Source organism: Ranitomeya imitator, chromosome 1 (assembly GCF_032444005.1).
Source record: "Ranitomeya imitator isolate aRanImi1 chromosome 1, aRanImi1.pri, whole genome shotgun sequence".
Classification (NCBI taxonomy): domain Eukaryota; kingdom Metazoa; phylum Chordata; class Amphibia; order Anura; family Dendrobatidae; genus Ranitomeya; species Ranitomeya imitator.
In genome coordinates, this window is record NC_091282.1 from 846,424,107 (window position 1) to 846,440,461 (window position 16,355).

The following is a 16,355-nucleotide window of genomic DNA, read 5'->3' on the forward strand; positions in this document are numbered from 1 at the left end:
TAGGGCTAGGGTTAGGGTTAGGGCTAGGGTTAGGGCTAGGGTTAGGGCTAGGGCTACAGTTTGGGTTGGGGCTAAAGTTACAGTTAGGGTTTAGATTACATTTACAGTTGGGAATAGGGTTGGGATTAGGGTTAGGGGTGTGTCAGGGTTAGAGGTGTGGTTAGGGTTACCGTTGGAATTAGGGTTAGGGGAGTGTTTGGATTAGGGTTTCAGTTATAATTGGGGGGTTTCCACTGTTTAGGCACATCAGGGGCTCTCCAAAAGCGACATGGCATCCGATCTCAATTCCAGCCAATTCTGCGTTGAAAAAGTAAAACAGTGCTTCTTCCCTTCCGAGCTCGCCTGTGTGCCCAAACAGGGGTTTACCCCAACATATGGGGTATCAGCGTACTCAGGACAAATAGGACAACAACTGTTGGGGTCCAATTTCTCCTGTTACCCTTGGGAAAATACAAAACTGGGGGCTAAAAAATAATTTTTGTGGGAAAAAAAAGATTTTTTATTTTTACGGCTCTGCGTTATAAACTGTAGTGAAACACTTGGGGGTTCAAAGTTCTCACAACACATCTAGATAAGTTCCCTGGGGGTCTAGTTTCCAATATGGGGTCACTTGTGGGGGGTTTCTACTGTTTAGGTACATTAGGGGCTCTGCAAATGCAATGTGACACCTGCAGACCATTCCATCTAAGTCTGCATTCCAAATGGAGCTCCTTCCCTTCCGAGCCCTCCCATGCGCCCAAACAGTGGTTCCCCCCACATATGGGGTATCAGCACACTCAGGACAAATTGGACAACAAATCTTGGGGTCCAATTTCTCCTGTTACCCTCGGGAAAATACAAAACTGGGGGCTAAAAAATAATTTTTGTGGGAAAAAATTTTTGTTTTATTTTTACGGCTCTCCATTATAAACTTCTGTGAAGCCCTTGGTGGGTCAAAGCGCTCACCACACATCTAGATAAGTTCCTTAGGGGGTCTACTTTCCAAAATGGTGTCACTTGTGGGGGGTTTCTACTGTTTAGGTACATTAGGGGCTCTGCAAACGCAACATGGCGTTTCATCTCAATTCCTGTCAATTTTGCATTGAAAAGTCAAACGGCGCTCCTTCCTTTCCGAGCTCTCCCATCCGCCCAAATAGTGGTTTACCCCCACATATGGGGTATCAGCGTACTCAGGACAAATTGTACAACAACTTTTGGGGTCCAATTTCTTCTCTTACCCTTGGAAAAATAAAAAATTGGGGGCGAAAAGATAATTTTTGTGAAAAAATATGATTTTTTATTTTTACGGTTCTGCATTATAAACTTCTGTGAAGCACTTGGTGGGTCAAAGTGCTCACCACACCTCTAGATAAGTTCCTTAGGGGGTCTACCTTCCAAAATGGTGTCACTTGTGGGGGGTTTCAATGTTTAGGCATATCAGTGGCTCTCCAAACGCAACATGGCGTCCCATCTCAATTCCTGTCAATTTTGCATTGAAAAGTCAAACGGCGCTCCTTCCCTTCCGAGCTCTCCCATCCGCCCAAACAGTGGTTTACCCCCACATATGGGGTATCAGCGTACTCAGGACAAATTGTACAACATCTTTTGGGGTCCAATTTCTTCTCTTACCCTTGGAAAAATAAAAAATTGGGGACGAAAAAATAATTTTTGTGAAAAAATATGATTTTTTATTTTTACGGTTCTACATTATAAACTTCTGTGAAGCACTTGGTGGGTCAAAGAGCTCACCACACCTCTAGATAAGTTCCTTAGGGGGTCTACTTTCCAAAATGGTGTCACTTGTGGGGGGTTTCAATGTTTAGGCACATCAGGGGCTCTCCAAACGAAACATGGCATCCCATCTCAATTCCAGTCAATTTTGCATTGAAAAGTCAAATGGCGCTCCTTCGCTTCCGAGCTGTGCCATGCGCCCAAACAGTGGTTTACCCCCACATGTGGGGTATTGGCGTACTCAGGACAAATAGTACAACAATGTTTGGGGTCCATTTTCTCCTGTTACCCTTGGTAAAATAAAACAAATTGGAGCTGAATTAAATTTTTTGTGAAAAAAAGTTAAATGTTCATTTTTATTTAAACATTCAAAAAATTCCTGTGAAGCACCAGAAGGGTTAATAAACTTCTTGAATGTGGTTTTGAGCACCTTGAGGGGTGTAGTTTTTAGAATGGTGTCACACTTGGGTATTTTCTATCATATAGACCCCTCAAAATGACTTCAAATGAGATGTGGTCCCTAAAAAAAAATTGTGTTGTAGAAATGAGAAATTGCTGGTCAAATTTTCACCCTTATAACTCCCTAACAAAAAAAAATTTTGGTTCCAAAATTGTGCTGATGTAAAGTAGACATGTGGTAAATGTTACTTTTTAAGTATTTTGTGTGACATATCTCTGTGATTTAATAAATTCAAAGTTGGAAAATTGCGAAATTTTCATAATTTTTTGCCAAATTTCCGTTTTTTTCACAAATAAACGCAGGTACTATCAAAGAATTTTTACCATTGTCATGAAGTACAATATGTCATGAGAAAACATTGTCAGAATCACTGGGATCCTTTGAAGCGTTCCAGAGTTATAACCTCATAAAGGGACAGTGGTCAGAATTGTAAAAATTGGCCCGGTCATTAACGTGCAAACCACCCTTGGGGGTAAAAGGGTTAAAAGAAGTAGCATGCCACTTCTTTTTGTGAATCTGCAGCGTTTTTGTACCCATTCCATTATAGAAAACCGCAGGGGTAAAAAACGCAGCAAATCCGCAAGAAAACCGCAGCAAAAAACACGACAAATCCGCAGCTGTGTTTTCTGCCAGGAGAGGCAGAATCCGCACCAGAAATTCCTAAGCCTAATCCGCAACGTGTGCAAATAGCCTTTGGGCGCTTTCCAAAAAGCCAAGTGCAGCTGCGGCGCCCCAGGGTCCTGGTCATCGCAGTGGTATTGCTTTCCTCTCAAGGAGAGTGATGCTACGTTTGGAGGCAAAGAAGGAGAACTCTTTGTCAGGTAACACAATGCATGCAACATAGTTACACTCTAGACCAGAAGGGGGAGCTCTAAGCCTCTTTAAGGTGTACTCCCCTATAAGAACATCCTGATCTGGAGGGAAAGAGTTCAGTTCCTGTCAGCAGGGCCGGACTGGCAATTCTGGCAAATGCCAGAAGGGCCTGTCTGGTTATGGGCTGCCTTGTCTGCTACGTTGTTAACAGAATCAGTGTTCTCAAGATACCTATACTGTTAAGAGTTGTGATGGAGCACAAAGTTGCTGACTCCGTCACTTATCCCAGCAGCCACGGGTATCATTAGAAATATAGGTCTTGTAGTAAACCTTGCTTTCTTCAATCCAGGGTAATATTAGTAATATATCCCATCTGATGCTCGGGGTCGGGGATGGCATGGGCCTGTGTGATTTTAAATGCCAGAGCTGAATTTCAGTCCCAGTCCGTACCTGCCTGTCAGGGAGACAGAGGGAAAGGAAGCAGAGGAGCCGTGTAGCCTAAAGTGCTACTGGGAAGAGACATTGTAAAGCCGAACAGATTGCAGAGAGCGTGCAAGGAAGTCAGAGCAAAGGAGAGGATACCAGAAGTGGACCAGCCCTACACAGGCTGCCTCCTTCTGAGGCGCAGAATCCCGGTAGCCGGCACACCGAGGGAGTAAGGACCCTTATGCTTTACTTCAGAGACCGGCAGGACAGCTAATTGCAGGTTACCTGTCCGCACCTACACCCAGGAGGCACGGTGGCACCCCTCAGAGGCCGGGGCGTGCTAGAGTCCCTACTAACAGCCTCAAGCCACCAGTCATACGGGTATTGTCCTATCCGACTACAGAGGACAGAGAGAGAAACACCACATCTGTGAGACCCTTATGTGAAGCTATAGGCCCATAGGCAGTAAGGGACTACACCACTACAGCGCAAGGGAAGGCTATTGATTTCCACCTGGACAAAGGGGACTTTGGACTTGCCTCCAAACCGGCCGGACTCTGCCTGCCCTGTGATCTGGTGCCCTGGACTGTGGATGCTGAAGCCTTCAGTAAAGGTAAAGAGACTGCAACCTTGTGTCCTCGTTCTTCACTGCGCCATTCATCACTCACCATCTACACACCGGGAAGCCCTGGGGATACACTTCACCTGTGGGAAGGTATACCATCTAGCTGCCATAACATCACCCCAGCGGACTCCTTAAAGCAGCGTCGGTCACCCTGACCGAATACCACAGGTGGCATCATGAACATAAACTTTATCCCTTTAAAGACCTTTCCCTTTTACACGGACATCCCAGGGCCACGGACCAGGTCAGCCACCGTGACATCCCCCCTGTGAACCGCAGGACCCGGGGCGCTCCACAGCCCCTTAGGGAATGAATGGATCAGTGGTCGAGTCATACATGTCACTCCATACTAATGGGGATAAAAGTTGCACATTCCGCAGATCGGTGCAGGTCCCAGCAGTCGGACCCCACCAATCTAACTTATTGCTTATCCTTAGGCCATGTCCACACTAGCCGTATTTGGTCAGTATTTTACCTCAGTATTTGTAGCCAAAACCAGGAGTGGAACAAATAGAGGAAAAGTATAATAGAAACATATGCACCACTTCTGCATTTATCACCCACTCCTGGTTTTGGCTTACAGATACTGATGCCAAATACTGACCAAATACTGAATGTGTGAATGTCGCTTTAGGATGCCCGTAGCTTGGCAAGTATTTCCGGCTTTGCCCAGCAGAAGTTCGGGTCCCAGCCCTGCATGTTTGGTGCACTTTAGAGAACCAATCAACATGCAGGGATTGTCTACCACACGCTGTAATGCTGCAGCCATGTTGGTTGTGGCATTACAGTGATTGGCTGGCCGCACAGCGTCATCAGGTCTATATCAGACCTGGCGCCACCCTGTTCATCACAGTCAGCTCCGGAATCATGTAGTAGGCCGGGATCACACATGCGTGAAACACAGTCGAGTCTCGCATGTTAATACCGCCGCCACTCCGGAGCGGAGCGTGCGGCCGCATAGCAATAGATGGAGCCACAAGCTCTGCTCCCGAGTGCCGGGTATTAACATGCGAGACTTGGCCATGTTTGTCACGTGTGATCCCGTATAGGGAGAGTTGCTGCTGAGATAGGGAGAGATTTTAAATTTTATTAGTGTGGGTATACCATCTGTAATACACAAATCCATCTCAACCAAAAGTCCTTTTGATGACTAATCAAGATGTATATAGATATCAGTGCTAGGCAGTAGGGTTGAGCGAAACGGGTCGGTCATTTTCATAAGTCGCCGACTTTTGGCAAAATCGGGTTTCATGAAACCCGACCCGATCCCTGTGTAGGGTCGGCCATGCGGTACGCGACTTTCGCGCCAAAGTCGTGTTTCAACAACGCGAAAAGCGCCATTTCTCAGCCAATGAAGGCGGACGCAGAGTGTGGGCAGCATGATGACATAGGTCTCAGTCCCCACCATCTTAGAGAAGGGCATTGCAGTGATTGGCTTGCTTTCTGCGGCGTCACAGGGGCTATAAAGGGGCGTTCCCACCGACCGCCATCTTACTGCTGCTGATCTGAGCATAGGGAGAGGTTGCTGCCGCTTCATCAGAAGCAGGGATAGCATTAGGCAGGGTACATTAACCCCCAAACCGCTTGTGCTGTAGCGATTTCCACTGTCCAACACCACCTTTTGTTTGCAGGGACAGTGGAGGCTACATTTTGTTTTTCCTCAGCGCTGTAGCTCATTGGGCTGCCCTAGAAGGCTCCCTGATAGCTGCATTGCTGTTTGTACACCGCTGTGCAAACCAACTGCTTTTTTCAAAGCACAAATCCTGTTGCTCCTTCCTTTCTGCACAGCTATCTTGTTTGTCCACACTTTTAACTTTTTTGTGCAGCAGTCCACTCCTTGTTATTGCTGCCTGCCATACGTGGCTGAGATTACTGCAGGTAGATAGTAATTGTAGGACAGTCCTTTTTTTTTGTTTCGTTATATCTCTTCAAGCCACTTTCTGCCACAGAAAATATACTCTAATACAGTGGCCCAGATTTATTCACTAGTCTCCCTGAAAAAAAAAAAAGGGTGCAGATTAAAATTGGCAAATCTGTATCAGTGGCAGTCCTGTGTGTGGCATCTGTGTCTCATTTTCTGGCACAGAAAACATACAGTCTAACAGTGGGCCTGATTTCTTGCCAATTCTCCCATAAATAAAAAAAAAATAGTGGGAGATTAAGATTGGCAATTTTGCCTCAGTGCCAGTGCTGTGTGTGGCATCTGTCTCTAATTTTGTGCCACATTAAACCTAGTGTGTAATACTGGGCCAGATTTCTTTTAAATTCTCCCTAAAAAAAAATAGTGGGAGATTAAGATTGGCATTTATGCTTCAGTGCCAGTCCTGTGTGTGCCACCTGTCTCAAATTTTGTGCCACGTTAAACCTAGTGTGTAATACTGGGCCAGATTTCTTTTAAATTCTCCCTGAAAAAAAATAGTGGGAGATTAAGATTGGCATTTCTGCTTCAGTGCCACTCCTGTGTGTGCCACCTGTCTCAAATTTTGTGCCACATTAAACCTAGTGTGTAATACTGGGCCAGATTTCTTTTAAATTCTCCCTAAAAAAATAAAAATAGTGGGAGATTGTTATGAGCTGGTGATTCAGAACCACAATGGACCTGGTGGTTAAGAGCACACAAAGTGACCTGATAGTTACTAATAACATAGGACGAGCTCTGAGACGTGGGAACTCTGCTGACTGCAATCCCTAATCCTATCACACCACACTAGAGGTAGCCGTGGAGCGCTCCTGACCAGACCTAGGCGCCTCGGGCACAGCCTGAGAAACTAGCTAGCCCTGAAGATAGAAAAATAAGCCTACCTTGCCTCAGAGAAATTCCCCAAAGGAAAAGGCAGCCCCCCACATATAATGACTGTGAGTAAAGATGAAAATACAAACACAGAGATGAAATAGATTTTAGCAAAGTGAGGCCCGACTTACTGAATAGACCGAGGATAGGAAAGATAGCTTTGTGGTCAACACAAAAACCTACAAACAACCACGCAGAGGGCGCAAAAAGACCCTCCGCACCGACTAACGGTACGGAGGTGCTCCCTCTGCGTCCCAGAGCTTCCAGCAAGCAAGACAAACCAATATAGCAAGCTGGACAGAAAAAATAGCAAACAAAAGTAACACAAGCAGAACTTAGCTTATGCAGGGCAGACAGGCCACAAGAACGATCCAGGAGAGAGAGCAAGACCAATACTGGAACATTGACTGGAGGCCAGGAACAAAGAACTAGGTGGAGTTAAATAGAGCAGCACCTAATGACTTAACCTCGTCACCTGAGGAAGGAAACTCAGAAGCCGCAGCCCCACTCACATCCACCAGATGAAGCTCATGGACAGAACCAGCCGAAGTACCACTCATGACCACAGGAGGGAGCTTGACCACAGAATTCACAACAGTACCCCCCCCCCCTTGAGGAGGGGTCACCGAACCCTCACCAGAGCCCCCAGGCCGACCAGGATGAGCCAAATGAAAGGCACGAACCAGATCGGCAGCATGAACATCAGAGGCAAAGACCCAGGAATTATCTTCCTGACCATAACCCTTCCACTTAACCAGGTACTGGAGTTTCCGTCTTGAAATACGAGAATCCAAAATCTTCTCCACTATATACTCCAACTCCCCCTCAACCAAAACCGGAGCAGGAAGATCAACGGATGGAACCACAGGTGCCACGTATCTCCGCAACAATGACCTATGGAATACATTATGGATGGAAAAAGAAGCTGGAAGGGTCAAACGAAAAGACACAGGATTAAGAACCTCAGAAATCCTATACGGACCAATGAAACGAGGCTTAAACTTAGGAGAGGAAACTTTCATAGGAATATAACGAGACGACAACCAAACCAAATCCCCAACACGAAGTCGGGGACCCACACAGCACCTGCGGTTAGCGAAACGTTGAGCCTTCTCCTGGGACAATGTCAAATTGTCCACTACATGAGTCCAAATCTGCTGCAACCTATCCACCACAGTATCCACACCAGGACAGTCCGAAGACTCAACCTGCCCTGAAGAGAAACGAGGATGGAAACCAGAATTGCAGAAAAACGGCAAAACCAAAGTAGCCGAGCTGGCCCGATTATTAAGGGCGAACTCAGCCAAAGGCAAAAAGGACACCCAATCATCCTGATCAGCAGAAACAAAACATCTCAGATATGTTTCCAAGGTCTGATTGGTTCGTTCAGTTTGGCCATTTGTCTGAGCATGGAAAGCCGAGGAAAAAGACAAATCAATGCCCATCCTAGCACAAAAGGCTCGCCAAAACCTCGAAACAAACTGGGAACCTCTGTCAGAAACGATGTTCTCCGGAATGCCATGTAAACGAACCACATGTTGGAAAAACAATGGCACCAAATCAGAGGAGGAAGGCAATCTAGACAAGGGTACCAAATGGACCATCTTAGAGAAGCGATCACAAACCACCCAAATGACCGACATCTTTTGAGAGACGGGGAGATCTGAAATAAAATCCATAGAGATATGTGTCCAGGGCCTCTTTGGGACCGGCAAGGGCAAAAGCAACCCACTGGCACGAGAACAGCAGGGCTTAGCCCGAGCACAAATCCCACAGGACTGCACAAACGAACGCACATCCCGCGACAGAGACGGCCACCTAAAGGATCTAGCCACCAAATCTCTGGTACCAAAGATTCCAGGATGACCAGCCAACACCGAACAATGAACCTCAGAGATAACTCTACTCGTCCATTTATCAGGGACAAACAGTTTCTCCGCTGGGCAACGGTCAGGTCTATTAGGCTGAAATTTTTGCAGCACCCGCCGCAAATCAGGGGAGATGGCAGACAAAATTACCCCCTCTTTGAGAATACCCGCCGGCTCAGGCAATCCCGGAGAGTCGGGCACAAAACTCCTAGAAAGGGCATCCGCCTTCACATTCTTAGAGCCCGGAAGGTACGAAACCACAAAGTCAAAACGGGAGAAAAACAGCGACCAACGAGCCTGTCTAGGATTAAACCGTTTGGCAGACTCGAGATAAGTCAAGTTCTTGTGATCAGTCAAGACCACCACGCGATGCTTAGCTCCTTCAAGCCAATGACGCCACTCCTCGAATGCCCACTTCATGGCCAGCAACTCTCGATTGCCAACATTATAATTACGCTCAGCAGGCGAAAACTTCCTGGAAAAGAAGGCACATGGTTTCATCACCGAGCCATCAGAACTTCTTTGCGACAAAACAGCCCCTGCTCCAATCTCAGAAGCATCAACCTCGACCTGGAACGGGAGCGAAACATCTGGCTGGCACAACACAGGGGCAGAAGAAAAACGACGCTTTAACTCCTGAAAAGCTTCCACAGCAGCAGAAGACCAATTGACCACATCAGCACCCTTCTTGGTTAAATCAGTCAACGGTTTAGCAATACTAGAAAAATTATTGATGAAGCGACGATAAAAATTAGCAAAGCCCAGGAACTTTTGCAGACTCTTCAGAGATGTTGGCCGAGTCCACTCATAAATGGCCTGAACTTTAACAGGGTCCATCTCGATAGTAGAAGGGGAAAAAATGAAACCCAAAAATGAAACCTTCTGAACACCAAAGAGACACTTTGACCCCTTCACAAACAAAGAATTAGCACGCAGGACCTGGAACACCATTCTAACCTGCTTCACGTGAGACTCCCAATCATCCGAGAAGACCAAAATATCATCCAAGTATACAATCAGGAATTTATCCAGGTACTCTCGGAAGATGTCATGCATAAAGGACTGAAATACTGATGGAGCATTGGAAAGCCTGAATGGCATAACCAGGTACTCAAAATGGCCCTCGGGCGTATTAAATGCTGTTTTCCATTCATCGCCCTGTTTAATACGCACAAGATTATACGCACCACGAAGATCTATCTTGGTGAACCAACTAGCCCCCTTAATCCGAGCAAACAAATCAGACAGCAGCGGCAAGGGGTACTGAAATTTGACTGTGATTTTATTTAGAAGGCGGTAATCAACACAAGGTCTCAACGAACCATCCTTCTTGGCCACAAAAAAGAACCCTGCTCCCAATGGTGACGACGACGGGCGAATATGACCCTTCTCCAAGGATTCCTTTACGTAACTCCGCATAGCGGCATGCTCAGGCACAGACAAATTAAACAGTCGACCTTTAGGAAACTTACTACCAGGAATCAAATTGATAGCACAATCGCAATCCCTATGCGGAGGTAGGGCACTGGACTTGGGCTCATCAAATACATCCCGGTAATCCGACAAGAACTCTGGGACCTCAGAAGGGGTGGATGACGAAACAGACAGAAATGGAACATCACCATGCACCCCCCGAAAACCCCAGCTGGACACAGACATAGATTTCCAATCCAATACTGGGTTATGGACTTGTAGCCATGGCAACCCCAACACGACCACATCATGCAGATTATGCAACACCAAAAAGCGAATATCCTCCTGGTGCGCAGGAGCCATGCACATGGTCAGTTGGGTCCAGTACTGAGGCTTATTCTTGGCCAAAGGCGTAGCATCAATTCCTCTCAGTGGAATAGGATACTGCAAGGGCTCCAAGAAAAACCCACAGCGCCTAGCAAACTCCAAGTCCATCAAATTCAGGGCAGCGCCTGAATCCACAAATGCCATGACAGAATAGGACGACAAAGAGCAGATCAAAGTAACGGACAAAAGAAATTTCGACTGTACCGTACCAATGGTGGCAGACCTAGCGAACCGCTTAGTGCGCTTAGGACAATCGGAAATAGCATGAGTGGAATCACCACAGTAAAAACACAGCCCATTCCGACGTCTGTGTTCTTTCCGTTCAGCTCTGGTCAAAGTCCTATCACATTGCATAGGCTCAGGTTTATGTTCAGATAATACCGCCAAATGGTGCACAGTTTTACGCTCACGTAAGCGTCGATCGATCTGAATGGCCAAAGACATAGACTCATTCAGACCAGCAGGCATAGGAAATCCCACCATGACATCCTTAAGGGCTTCAGAGAGACCCTTTCTGAAAATTGCTGCAAGCGCACATTCATTCCATTGAGTGAGCACAGACCACTTCCTAAACTTCTGACAATATATCTCTACCTCATCCTGACCCTGACACAGAGCCAGCAAATTTTTCTCTGCCTGATCCACTGAATTAGGTTCATCATAAAGCAATCCGAGCGCCAGAAAAAACGCATCAATATTACATAATGCAGGATCTCCTGGCGCAAGGGAAAATGCCCAGTCTTGAGGGTCGCCACGTAATAAAGAAATAATGATCCTAACTTGTTGAACTGGGTCACCAGAGGAGCGGGGTTTCAAAGCCAGAAACAGTTTACAATTATTTTTAAAACTCAGAAACTTAGCTATATCTCCAGAAAACAAATCAGGAATAGGAATTCTAGGTTCTAACATAGAATTCTGAACCACAAAGTCTTGAATATTTTGTACTCTTGCAGTGAGATGATCCACACAAGAAGACAGACCTTTAATGTCCATCACTACACCTGTGTCCTGAACCACCCAAATGTCTAGGGGAAAAGAAAGACAAAACACAGTGCAGAGAAAAAAAAATGGTCTCAGAACTTCTCTTTTCCCTCTATTGAGAAGCATTAGTACTTTTGGCCTCCAGTACTGTTATGAGCTGGTCATTCAGAACCACAATGGACCTGGTGGTTAAGAGCACACAAAGTGACCTGATAGTTACTAATAACATAGGACGAGCTCTGAGACGTGGGAACTCTGCTGACCGCAATCCCTAATCCTATCACACCACACTAGAGGTAGCCGTGGAGCGCTCCTGACCAGACCTAGGCGCCTCGGGCACAGCCTGAGAAACTAGCTAGCCCTGAAGATAGAAAAATAAGCCTACCTTGCCTCAGAGAAATTCCCAAAAGGAAAAGGCAGCCCCCCACATATAATGACTGTGAGTAAAGATGAAAATACAAACACAGAGATGAAATAGATTTTAGCAAAGTGAGGCCCGACTTACTGAATAGACCGAGGATAGGAAAGATAGCTTTGCGGTCAACACAAAAACCTACAAACAACCACGCAGAGGGCGCAAAAAGACCCTCCGCACCGACTAACGGTACGGAGGTGCTCCCTCTGCATCCCAGAGCTTCCAGCAAGCAAGACAAACCAATATAGCAAGCTGGACAGAAAAAATAGCAAACAAAAGTAACACAAGCAGAACTTAGCTTATGCAGGTCAGACAGGCCACAAGAACGAGCCAGGAGAGCTCTTTCGCCTCCTCTTCTGAAACTGCTAAATGTAAAAGCAGCGCGTCGTTAGTGGATGTTCACGGTTAGGGACAAGTCTCTTCCTTGTCTTCTTCACCAAGAACAACAGAGAAGGATGCGTCAGGCGACACAACGGGTTACTCCATGGAGCTCTTTACACATACCGTTCCTGGGTTAGAAAGTGAAACAGTTAATAGGCCATGCCCATTACAAGTTTAATCGGGTATGGAGTGCACAGATGCACAGCCACAGCCAGATTACTATGCTGTTCCTTTGACTCAGACCAGAACATTGCCCTCGCAGTGTACTGATCCAGAATCAGACCCTGATGAGACTATGGTGCCCCGTCACGAACGCTATACTACCGGCTTACACGGTGACACAGACGAAGTTGCACACGAGATAGAAGAGGAGGTCATAGATGACCCAGTTGTTGACCCCGATTGGCAGCCATTGGGGGAACAGGGTGCAGGCGGCAGTAGCTCTGAAGCGGAGGAGGAGGAGCCGCAGCAGGCATCAACATCGCAATAGGTTCCATCTGCCAGGCCCGTATCTGGCCAAAAACGCGTGGCAAAACCAAAACCAGTTGTAGGACAGCGTGGACATCCGGTTAAAGAAGCTCAGTCTGCAATGCCTGAAAAGGTATCCGATAGTAGAAAGAGTGCAGTCTGGCATTTTTTTAAACAACATCCAAATGATCAGCGCAAAGTCATCTGTTACAAATGTTCAACTACCTTAAGCAGAGGTCAGAATCTTAAAAGTCTAAATACAAGTTGCATGCGTAGACATTTAACCACCATGCATTTGCAAGCCTGGACTAACTACCAAACGTCCCTTAAGGTTGTAGCACCCTCGGCCAATGAAGCTAGTCAGCAACGCTACATCCCTTCCCTCCCTGTAAGCCCTGTTGTGGATTCTGTTTTTGGGCTCCCTCTGGTGGTTACAGATGGTACTGGGTGACTTGTGTTCTCTGCGGTCTCTGGTGTCCACCTGTTCTATCAGGATATGGGAGTTTCCTATTTAACCTGGCTTTCTTGTCATTTCCTCGCCGGCGAGCAATGTAATCAGTGTGTCTTGTTACCTCTGCTTCCCGCTTCTGTAATCTTCAGGACAAGCTAAGTTTTTGATTTTCCTGTTCCACGTTTTGCTTTATTTTTGTTTTAGTCCAGCTTGCAGTTATGTGATTCCTTGTTGCTGGTTGCTCTAGTGGGCTGATATTACTCCTCATGTTCCATGAGTTGGCACATGAGTTCAGGTAATTTCAGGATGGTTTTTTGTAGGGTTTTTCGCTGACCGCGCAGTTCACTTTTGTATCCTCTGCTATCTAGTTTTAGCGGGCCTCATTTTGCTGAATCTGTTTTCATTACTACGTATGTGCTTTCCTCTCATTTCACCGTCATTACATGTGGGGGGCTGCTATTTCTGTGGGGTGTTTCTCTGGAGGCAAGAGAGGTCTTTGTTTCTTCTAATAGGGGAAGCTAGTCCTTCGGCTGGCGCGAGACGTCTAGAATCATCGTAGGCACGTTCCCCGGCTACTGCTAGTGTTGTGAATTAGGTTCAGGATCGCGGTCAGCTCAGTTTCCATCACCCTAGAGCTTGTTCTGTTTTTGTGTGCTTGTGACAAAGCCCACCATTTCCCACACCACCTGCAGTAAATGTGCAGGTTTCGTCGCCAGGCCAAAGCAGTCAGGGAATCACCAGTTTCGTAGTAGGAATCACTGCATGTAGGGCACCAGCAAGAATACCATCTCCAACCCTCTCTCAGTCTGCCATGTCCACCGGCACCCCCGCTAGTTCCACGATCTGCAGCTCTCCAGTCCAGCTCACCCTACATGAGACTCTCGTTAGGAAAAGGAATTACTCATCCTCGCATCCGCGTACACAGGGTTTGAACGCCCACATTGCTAGACTAATCTCATTAGAGATGATGCCCTACCGGTTAGTTGAAAGCAAAGCTTTCAAAGCCCTGATGGACTACGCTGAACCATGCTACGAGCTACCCAGTCGACACTTCTTTTCGAGAAAAGCCATCCCAGCCCTCCACCAGCATGTAAAAGACCGCATCGTCCATGCACTCAGGCAATCTGTGAGTACAAAGGTGCACCTGACAACAGATGCATGGACCAGTAGGCATGGCCAGGGACGTTACGTGTCCATCACGGCACACTGGGTTAATGTGGTGGATGCAGGGTCCACAGGGGACAGCAATATTGGGACAGTTCTGCCTAGCCCATGGTCTAGGAAACAGTTGGCTGTAGGCATTCGCCCCCCCTCCTCCTCCTCCTCGTCCTCCTGCAGAAGCGAGAGCTCGTCCACAGACCGCAGTCGCACAACCACTCCATCCGCAGCTGCCACTGTTGCACACGAGCTGTCCCATTATGGGACAGCTAGTGGCAAGCGTCAGCAGGCTGTATTGGCAATGAAGTGTTTGGGTGACAACAGACACACCGCGGAAGTTCTGTCCGAGTTCTTGCAGAAAGGAACTCAGTCATGGCTGGGCACTGTACATCTTGTGGCAGTCAAGGTAGTGAGTGATAACGGAAGGAATTTTATGGCTGCCATAGCCCTTTCCCAACTGAAACACATTCCTTGCCTGGCTCACACCTTAAACCTGGTGGTGCAGTGTTCCTGAAAAGTTATCCAGGGTTACCCGACCTGCTCCTCAAAGTGCGCAGACTTTGCACGCATACCCGCTGTACGCCCGTACACTACAGCCGTATGCAGAACCATCAGCGGTCTTTGAACCTTCCCCAGCATTGCCTAATCATCGACGTTGCAACAAGGTGGAACTCAACACTGCCCATGCTTCAGAGACTGTGCGAACAGAGGCGTGCTGTTATGTATTTGTGGGAGGATACACATACACGGGCAGGCAGTTGGATGGCAGACATGGAGTTGTCAGGTGTGCAGTGGTCGAAGGTACAAGACCTGTGTCAAGTCCTTCAGTGTTTTGAGGAATGCACACGGCTGGTTAGTGCAGACAACACCATAATAAGCATGAGCATCCCCCTAATGCGTCTGCTGATGCAAAGTTTGATGCACATAAAGGAGCAGGCGTCTGCAGCCGAGGAAGAGGATAGCCTTGATGACAGTCAGCCATTGTCTGGTCAGGGCAATCTACAGCATGAGGTAGCGGGCGAAGAGGAGGAGGACGAGGAGGATGATGGGTGTTATGAAAGGTAATTCAGTACCACAATGGACATAGAGGTCAGCGCACACACAGTGACCTGGCAATAACCCAAAAAACAAGAACGAGCTCTGAGACGTGGGAACTCTGTTGACCGCAATCCCTAATCCTCTCCAACCACACTAAAGGCAGCCGTGGATTGCGCCTAACGCTCCCTATGCAACTCGGCACGGCCTGAGAAACTAGCTAGCCTGAAGATAGAAAATAAGCCTACTGTCATGATCCAGTTCTGAGATTATGTTCAGCTCTCTTGTCTCTGGACTGGTCATGTGGGAGTTAATCCTCTCTGCCTCACCCTGGAGCTGGCTGTGTTATTTAAGTCCTCTGCAGCCTGGGGGCCAGTGTCAGCTATAAGTTCATCCTGCACTGATTGAGCTCCTGACCTGGATCCCTGTTCTAAGTGTTCCTCTTTGCCTCTGACTGACTGCACCCGTTTGTTACTTGTTCTGACCTTTGGCCTGTACCCCGACTCTGTCTTACGCCTCACGTTTTGGTTACCACGTTCCCGGTAGGTTCTGACATCTTGCTTGCCCCCGACGATTCTCTGCTCGCCCCTTCTGTACCGTGCTGCTATCTCCGTGTATGACCTTGGCTTGTTTCATGTCCCTTTCTTTACCTGTGACACCTGTGTTGTTGTTCAGTGTAGCTGTGCTGTGTGTGCAGCCTCCTTTCCTTATCTAGCACCCCCTGGTGGAGATTGCTCCATACTGCACTGCAGCAGCACATCACACCTACCTTGCCTCAGAGAAATACCCCAAAGGAAAAGGCAGCCCCCACATATAATGACTGTGAGTTAAGATGAAAAGACAAATGTAGAGATGAAATAGATTTAGCAAAGTGAGGCCCAACTTTCTGAACAGAGCGAGGATAGGAAAGGTAACTTTGCGGTCAACACAAAACCCTACAAAAACCACGCAAAGGGGGCAAAAAGACCCTCCG